We start from the raw sequence: 9924 nt of genomic DNA, 5'->3' as shown, positions 1-9924 counted from the left end.
GGGTAGGTTTCTTGTGTATACAAACTAACTACACACACACATAGTATATATATATATATATATATATATATATACGAGTATATTACTATGACTTACGATACATCATAATTTTTCTAGACAGCGTTTCAGTATCCAAGAATAAAACTACAATAGAATAAGTAGTAATGTTAAAAGCACAATTATCGATTCCATTAATATTATGCTCTAAAAGATCTAAGAGCTTCTAGTTATGCACAGCACCATTTTGTTACTAATTCAAGCGAGAGTATTATAAATTTCATTGATAAGTTCTCCTTTAGATTGCTTATATTATGTAAGGCTAAAGACTATATTAACGGCACAAAATTGTTCTTTATATATATATATATATTGTGTGTGTGCTTTTGTATTTCCAAAATTGTATATTACTCCCAGAAAATTAAATATTCTGCGAAGTAACAATACCTTAGGGTTAGTCTTGGACCATATTAAATAAACAGAAGTTACATCATGTAGTAATGTAAAATAAGTCCCATGTATAAGATGGCATCTCTTAATAGAATATGATAGAAAAAAAAACGCCATAGATTAGCTTCATGTGACAGTTAAAATGGCATGAACTAGCCCCATGGAGAGGAAAATCTCATTGCCTGCATGGTGTTGGCAACTTCTAATACCATAACATAAATAAAATAACATCACTTAACTCTACATGGGAGGCAAAAGTACCTTTAAGTACTGACTGACATATAAACTAGATGTACTTCCGCAAGGTCCCCGAAGGTTTCCTGTTTCAAGAGTAAATAAAACCAAGATTAAGAGTAATAAATATTTTTATTTTATTTTTTTTTGCTTTCCAATTTCTACGTCATGCTCTGTTGTAGCCTACAAAGAGCACAATTCTTCTCGTGATTCATGGCATGCACACGTTTCACTGATATCACGATAGTGCAAATTGCAACGTTAAGTGCTCCTTATATGACGTCATTCTAGTGTCTAACAGACAACACACTACTGTTTCGTGGTGAGATTAGTTAAAACAGGTGACCCCTCCAACGGCCTTAGGTCCCCTTTAAAGTAAAAACTTTTTTGAAATATACAATAAAAGATAAAATCATATCCTCTATAAGCATTTTGTTCCTGAAGAAAACAAAATAGTCATGAAAGGAACGTGACGAAACCCAATAACTTAAATATTTGAGATAGCTTAAGTATATCCAAACGGTTATTTTCAAGCTAATTAATTCACTAACAAGTGTGATGTCAAACTTTAAAATTATTGAAACCAAAACCAATATTTCAGTAATGTATCCAGTCGTTCCAGTTGCAGTATTTGGATAAAATTAATAAAAAATAAACTCGCTCTCCTGTCGTTATAGTTATAGTTATTGCATTTAAAATACATATATTTTACTATATAAAGAACTTATTTACAAATATTTAACCATTTCAATGGTGAGTCTAAGTTTGAACTATTAGTAAAGAGTAACATTTATTAAGTGAATCCTCACTGTCAATTTTAAAGTTTTGAAATACGTTTTAGTGATATGTGTTTGCATCTTTCCGATAACATTTGATTGTACGAGGTACGTATTAAAAATGTATCATCTCGGATCTGTTACCTGCTATTCAACAGAAAAAATAAATAAAACTTTGGAACACATATCATGGTTTGTTTTTAGGCGTTCTAATTCTAAAGCGATGGATCTATAATAATGTTTTTTTGTTTATTTTACTGATCCACATATCATAAAACTTTGAAACAAAAGATACATTTTCAATTACACAGGCCTACAAATTGAAACTTCATAAAAGTTGTTTTGGTTTTAATAACGGACTTTTTATAATTCAGCTAAGCAGATTTCGAAAACAATATTCATTTTTTATCACGTAATAATTTTTTTTACAAATTTAAAAGAAAAAAAACACTTACTTAGATCAAATTATTATTTCGTTTACCACACTGAACATTTTTGTATTATTTTTTTAAACAAAAATACAAATCATCCTGATTTTTTTGGTGAAATCTGCGTGTTTTTAATCTCAAAACCACGCGTTGTGGTCTTTCTTTCTTTTATGCATTGCGTTATTACATTTTGTGAAAAATCTGTACGTGCTGGAGAAAAATGAATGTCATTTTCGGATTAAACTTACAGGGATTACTGTAGATCATGTAAAAACTTCAAGACAATAAAAGCATCGCAGGCCTGTGTTACTATTAAAGCCTTACTAGAAACATGTTGCTCTTGCTAAAAAGATCGTTTGACTTTATGAAGACAATAAAGAAAACTAATGAACACGTGACGTTCACCACGTGTTACCTGGTTACCTGACATAGTTTTGTTTGGTGTTTTGTTAATATTGCAGTGGTATATTTTATTTTTCTACATGTTGCAGCGATTAGCTTAAGTAACATTTACTGAATTACGTTACGTCATGAAAATTAGATTCTTTATTATCTGATTTTTCGATTTTAACCTAATCTCCTGAAATAACTAAGTTTTTTTCAATAACTGAATGTTAGTTTTGTAAATTCTTAAAAAATTTCAAAACAGTCATTTGACATTATCATATTCACAACACACTTAACTAGTCATCTATATAATTAAAAGTGTAACGTGTGCGCAGATCTGTGCGTGCTTCGAAAGCTTTTGAAACTTCATTAAAATATGAAAAAATTAAATTAGGGAAGTACGAGTGGGTGTATTAATTGCAAAGGAAAATGGTATTTTGGTTCTACCATCGCTCAGAGCCCCATGTGAGATAACACTGTTTATGTGTTAAGATTATGTGTGTGAACTTCATTTATTTATAAACAGTTAGAGTTATACACTAGTTCTGACACTTTCACAGTGCACAATGTCGTAAAAATTATAGGAACCAAGAAAAGTGTCAAAAAAGGGGTGACGCAATAATGTTTTCCACCACTGTGTGTCCAAAAGTAAATGTAGAAAAGAAACTAGCACATAAAAATTGTCCGAAGAATGTATCGCTCGTACAAGTGATCTTAATGAAGAATGTATCGCTCGTACAAGTGATGTTAATGAAGAATGTATCGCTCGTACAAGTGATGTTAATGAAGAATGTATCGCTCGTACCAGTGATCTTAATGAAGAATGTATCGCTCGTACAAGTGATGTTAATGAAGAATGTATCGCTCGTACAAGTGATGTTAATGAAGAATGTATCGCTCGTACAAGTGATGTTAATGAAGAATGTATCGCTCGTACAAGTGATGTTAATGAAGAATGTATCGCTCGTACAAGTGATGTTAATGAAGAATGTATCGCTCGTACAAGTGATCTTAATGAACAAAAGGTTTGCTTCCACATTTTTTTTATTTCAGTCCGTAAACTTCCATCTTTAAAAGTTAAACATTTGACTTCAAACTTTCTTTATCTCAAAAAATAAACAATAACTCTGATACTCTGTATAACTGCGTATGTTTCAGAGCGTGCGTCGTAACACATTTACAGGGTAATTTGCGTTATCAATTTGCGTCACTAAACTTATAATACTTTCTGTTAAATGTAAAATTTATATTTTGTTTTGAAAATTGCCGGGTTAGTGAACCAAGTACAAAGTATAACAAAATAATATATTTGAAGTAATGATGCTTATACAGCTACAGAAGTGTTCATCTTATAAAATATAATAAGTTGACAGTATCTTCCCGATTCATCTCCCCTCCACCTATAACCTCACATAAGGTAAGAACTCGCTCTTACTTCCAACTGGAGTGTGCTGCCAACCTAGACATACTACAGGGAATCACATGTGGCATCTTGCCAAGTGACCTCGCGTGACCCATGGGGCTTCTCACGAATTGCTCTTAGCCAAATTATAGCATTTTCATTGTTATTGCTAATCTCGCCTGTCTGGTTGCGTCACAAGTCTTGTGTTGATTTTCTACAAGAGAAAGGTGAAGACAAATTCAGAGCATCACATCTGGTGAACAAATGTCCATTCGACAAAATATTTAGACCTAATGTGTTTACAATATGTTGCGTTATCGTTACATCTTTCCATATGGAAAACCATCTAGTATTTCCGAAATGCTGTAAAAATCAGAATCACTTTTAATGATTATTTACTTGGATGTGTTTCTCTAAAATCAAACCTTAGAACTCAAGAGACTTAACTAAATTTCAAAATGGCTTCTAGTCTAGAGATTGAATTCACCAGACTCGTTTATAAAAAGAATTACATACTTGAATTGCATATTTTATATTCAAATGTCGTAAAGTAAAGAAGCATATACAAAGATATACATATTAATATATAATTATTTCAGATAATTTTTGTAACACCAGTGATGAACATATTCATCTTAGTTTTGAAGTTTACATTTCAATGAACTTTGGACAAAAAACAACAACTATTGTTGTTACTTTTGTATTACATAATCAGCTAAAACATTGACTCGATTCTATGGATCAGCACGTTTATATTATGAACGGATTTATTGTGTTTGGTGTAGTTCAGAACTTAGTGCACTAACCTAGACACGTGATTTTCACAAAGTTGTTTGGAGAGCTTAGATTTAGATAGTAAGATGTTTGTTTTTGTGTGTATTTTCTATTAATTGGGATATCATTTTCTTATTCCTTCTCAAATCACAGACAACCTTTTTTTCTTCAAAATAGAAAGGTATTGTTAAATTAAACCAACAACATACAGGAAAGATTCAGCTTAAAATCAATCAGAAGAAACTCCAGAGTTGTTTTTACTCATAGTTTAGTTATCTAGCAGCTTTACAGTCATGCCACAAAGAATAACCAAGTAATATTCACGGTTTGTAAAATGATCCAGTATAATACACGTTTACAGCATCGCTTTGATAGCTAGATTAGCGTATGTAGTGCTTAAGATTACTTTTTGCAATTTCTTATGTTAAACTAATTTTAATCGTAAAGTTTTTCAAATCACGTTGTTTGCTGGTGTTAACATTAAAAGTTGGTTATCAGATCTGAAATCAAAAACTTAACACTATCTGGACATTTATAAGTATGATATTCAACTTAATATCTTCAGAAGTTGCTGATTAGCCGAAAAATGTCTAACTGCAATCTTCAAGTAGAAAACAATAAATGATAAAATGTTTCGTAGAAGAACATTGGAAGAATGCCTTACCTTGACACAAACAACACGTTTAACCTGTTCAGAGAAACAACCGATGGGCGGGTCAAGGACCGACCATTGGTCTCATAGCTTACAGGATAAGCAGGACTCGGCTTACCGCTTCAAAGTTTTATGAAATCTCTCCAGATTCTCAAATGATATTTCAAAACTAAAATGTGCACGTCTTTAGAAACTACTATATGTGTTTCTCTGCACTTGCTAAGTGCCGAACGCACACGAAGACAACACGGCACGACAGATTTCTCCACAATGTTCGCTCAAACCCCTCATCAGAGGACACATCTATTTCGGAGGCGTCTCACTTGCTAACTGAACCAGCACATGCGCGAGGAAACTCTGTGCTACGTCTGTTTACTGGCGCCCCTCTCGGAGTCCTTGACTGAAATAATAGAAGGACCTTTCACGTGTAGGACAAGTTTTGGACAACAGAACGGCAATTGGATCTTAGTTCTTTAATTTCTTTTGCGCCTGGCTCACTTTGTTCACGTGTCTTCTCCGTACCTCACACTGTTCACTGTTAGCCCAAGAAAAACTGCTCTAGGATCCAACGACATTACACAGATTCACATTTATTTTTGGCAGTCGTGGGGGAAAGCATAGAGGCAATTTTTATGTGCGTCTCTATGAAATTCATGTAGCTTTGTTTTAGTAAAACTTTATTGTTAGGTAACGAGCTATATATACATTCATAAATAAATAAATCTAATGCTACGAAATACATTAACTGTCCTTAAGCGATTAAAATCAGCACTATAAAACGATAATAACTTAATAGTAGAAATAAACCACCCTTGGGAGTTTTGTAGAAATATATTAATATATTTTGTTTTTTATAACTTATGATATAAATAAAAGGGTGAAGGTTGGGAGTTTTACATTTTAGAATTTCAGGGTGGTTTAGTACTACTCTAAGGTTATACCTAGATATTAAGGGTAACTGTCTTCCCACAACTGGTTGAAGACAGCGAAAGGCAGTAGAGTTGAGACGTTATGGGTTCAAACACTCAACTCCCAACGCTTAACTGATTCGCCTTAGCCGGTGGCGAGTTTTACACGACGTCGAGATCTGATACATGGATAATCTCCAACGCTATGACCACAGAAATTATCTGTTATGAATTAAGGATGACAACGAGGGTTGGTAATGGAATAATAATTTTGAACTTTAGTCTCATTATAATGTTGTTTTATACATATATATATATATGGGAGAATAATACTGAAAACTGGTAAGTTTCCAGAGATTGCTTTTATAACACGAAAAGGGCATAAAAATTAAAGCCCACTATGAACGTATGTGCTTATAAACAAACAATGTACGTTAGCAGTTCAGTGCTTCAGTTACCAACAACGTAATTTGTATAATCATAGACAAAAGTATTAAAAGTGTAATTTATCAGTTTCTTATTTTTCCTGTTGAACTCGAAACGCCGGTTATTTATTTGATTATTCTAACAAACACATAGTAATTATTTGTTCAAACGTAGTTAGTACTTAATAACACACAACTTTGAACCAAGATTAAATCCCTGTTAGATATAGCATAATCACCACTAAACAGTAAAAAAGCGTTGCGTTTCTACTTTCAGGATATGTAATTTATAAGGTATGCCTACAAGTGATCAAACGTGATATGCCTACAAGTGATCAAACGTGATCTGCCTGATCAAAGACAACTGCTTTTAAAACGATTATTTAGTACAGGTGTTGTTAAAAATGGGAATAACTGTTACCCTATTTCATATAATATCACGTGACACTATATGTCAGAATTGCTTTCCATTTAGAAAACGTCACTTTAGAAGTAAAACGTGAAATGTTACATCAAACTCGGCTGAACATTTTAAAATATTTTTTCTTATTTTACTTTCCTAAATAAAAGACTGTTTTAATATATTATTTAATTTAGATATCTACTTTAAGCATAAAAAAGACAACATGACAGCTGTAACAATATCGTGACCTGAGTCTTCCTATGTCTGATATTTCAATATTTCTATTCTTTTCAGAGACAAAATTTACTTGCGACACATTATTGTTCGGATATTATTACTGTGACAAACCATAGATTAGAACTTTGATGTTATTTCAATCTATCTACTGAATTAGATACTTTTTTTTGTCATAATCTATCATACAAAATGACACAAAAAATCCTATGCTCAGATGCATTTTTCAGATACAGAACGTAAGGAAATGTTACACAGATAGAATCAGTTCATCTGTCATACTTGTCACATTACTTCTACATCTTTACATGAACATGCCGACATTATTTGAAGAATACCTCTTAAAACTTCTTCGCTCCAATCGTTTCATAATGTAATAAAAATAATTAGTTTTAATGTAATATGTGTAATTAGTGTTTGATGTTTTAATTTTAACATATCTTAGGCCTTTAAAGTATTAAGGGGTTATTTGTAATTATATATATATATAAATTGATTTGTTTCAACAGCTTTAAATGAGAGTATATATCGGTCTTAGGTTGTCGTATTACATCTGTAATGGAAGATTTTAACGTTTAGCTATATCTGTTTATTGTAATCAATATAATATACTGTTTTTCTTTTACAAATAATATTTTCATAGTCTGAAAAATGACCTCATCTCTACTGGTAATTCCAGCATCTTCATTAGGGCTAAACATCTCCAGCCTGTGATCGTGAAACACAGTTCACCAATTAGGTAAATCCCTCGTGGCGGTTGGTATTTCACTCGGGTCACAGTCGTGATCACCATCAGCACATCACACATAGAGAATGTATTGAGACTAAGCTCCGTATCGAATTCATGGATTATCAAGTTCGTCATTACTCACGCTAATGATATTTGTAAATCAACAACCGAGGATTTCGATATGCATAAAGAACCCATAGACTTTATTCTAATGAAAAAAGAACAGAATGATGTAATGATGGGTGGAAGTACTTAAACCTTTTTCAACATCACTTGTGTGCAAATTTTACTGTTACGGGGACAGTCAGCTGTGAAACCTTTTTTTTTTTACTTCAAGTCCACGGAAGTTATTAAGTTTCAATATTTATATCACCCATTTACTCCTCGTACAATAAGTAGCTTTACTTTTCTTATTCTCCAAGTTTAGGCTTGGTTAATCAACAACGGGACTTTGCCAAGCAAAAGGAGTCTGTAACCTTTATATTAACAGTGACGAGAATGAGGTAATGAAGTGGAATTATATCTGCTTGAAAGTTTTCTAAGCCATTTGTTCGTAGTTTCTAGCTATTAAAAATTCAACCTGTACGGTACTGTTTCAAGGAAGTTATTAAACTGATTAAAATACAGTTTTAAATGATCGTAATAAGGCGTAAGGTACTTCCTTTATTTAACACACATTTGACAACTTTCAGAAGCTTTTCATATTCTTTAGAATCATAATTTATCCTTGAATATATAAATATGCTGTTTCAATCATGTGCTAAAATCTACGTGGCTGTTTAATAAACAAATACAGATTTATCAGGTTTTTAATATAACCACATGCTTTCAATCTTTCTCGTGACATCATCGTAAGTTAGGCCATGGTTAAATGCGTATTTTTGATAATTAAAGATTGTGAATTAAAGTAAAAGGTACGACAATAGAAACTATATCTAAACTGAACATAATATAAATTCAGATAATTTAGGCTTTCGATGTTTTTAAAATCTAAACTTAGTTAGGTTTATTAAATGCTGCTTAGACTTAAAACTTAGATGTTCAATTATTATAGTCTAATTATTATAATTAAAGTTGAAATTTTAGAACAGGTCTGTGAAAGGTAATTATGTTAGACCACGAAGATCGTGGAAGAGCTCTATATTTCAGGGTTGGAGTTGGCGAGAAAGGTTAGAATCTGATCGATACTATAAAATATTACTCTTTTGCCACCGTCTCTAATTTTGAACTACACCAAATGGAAGGCAGTCTACTACCAACCATCCACGCTAACAAATTGGCTATTGCTATTATAAACTACCCACAGCTGAAAGTTGTATTTAGGACAGTACGATTAAAGCTCTTTGCCACCGTCTCTAATTTTGAACTACACCAAATGGAAGGCAGTCTACTACCAACCATCCACGCTAACAAATTGGCTATTGCTATTATAAACTACCCACAGCTGAAAGTTAGCTTTAATCGTACTGTCCTAAATACAAAAGTATTTTTCTTTAATAAAAATATACGATATTCATTTTACGCGATATTGACTGGAATATAGTGCACATAATCTATATATATAAAAGAAACGACCGAGAATTTCAAAGAATTTTTTTTATTTGCTCAATGATTCGATTTACTTGTTTGTAATTAAGCACAAATCTACACAATGGGCTATCTGTGCTCTGCCCACCACTGGTATCGAAACCCAGATTCTAGCGTTGTAAGTCCGTAGACATACCGCTGTGCTGCTGAGGGGCCAATGATTCGGCTTTAAATCTTCATCAGGATCATGAATTTTCTATAAAATTGGCATTAATTCTTTATTTATAATTTTTTGTATTAAACATTCACTCCTCTCTTATTTACATTACTGTAATTAAAATGATACATACTAATAATGTAAGTAAAATGATACACACTACTAATGTAAGTAAAATGATACATACTAATAATGTAAGTAAAATGATACATACTAATAATGTAAGTAAAATGATACATACTACTAATGTCAGTAAAATGATACATACTACTAATGTAAGTAAAATGATACATACTAATAATGTAAGTAAAATGATACATACTAATAATGTAAGTAAAATGATACATACTAATAATGTAAGTAAAATGATACATACTAAT

The 9924-nt window shown here is 32.0% G+C and overlaps 1 protein-coding gene across 4 annotated transcripts in view; it reads right to left on the bottom strand.

Moving 5' to 3' along the window:
* The window catches only part of LOC106464456 (irregular chiasm C-roughest protein-like), a 72487-nt gene extending 67097 nt beyond the window's left edge, over positions 1 to 5390 (bottom strand). For all 4 annotated transcript variants that reach the window (XM_022392175.1, XM_022392179.1, XM_022392178.1 and 1 more), the window contains exon 1: positions 5113 to 5390. The gene's annotated coding sequence lies outside the window, so the exon portion shown is untranslated. The remainder of the gene's footprint in view (positions 1 to 5112) is intronic.
* Between the last annotated feature and the right edge of the window lie 4534 nt (positions 5391 to 9924).

The sequence above is a fragment of the Limulus polyphemus genome, unplaced genomic scaffold, assembly GCF_000517525.1.
Source record: "Limulus polyphemus unplaced genomic scaffold, Limulus_polyphemus-2.1.2 Scaffold1656, whole genome shotgun sequence".
Classification (NCBI taxonomy): Eukaryota; Metazoa; Arthropoda; class Merostomata; order Xiphosura; family Limulidae; genus Limulus; species Limulus polyphemus.
This window is presented reverse-complemented; position numbering and strand designations above follow the sequence as displayed.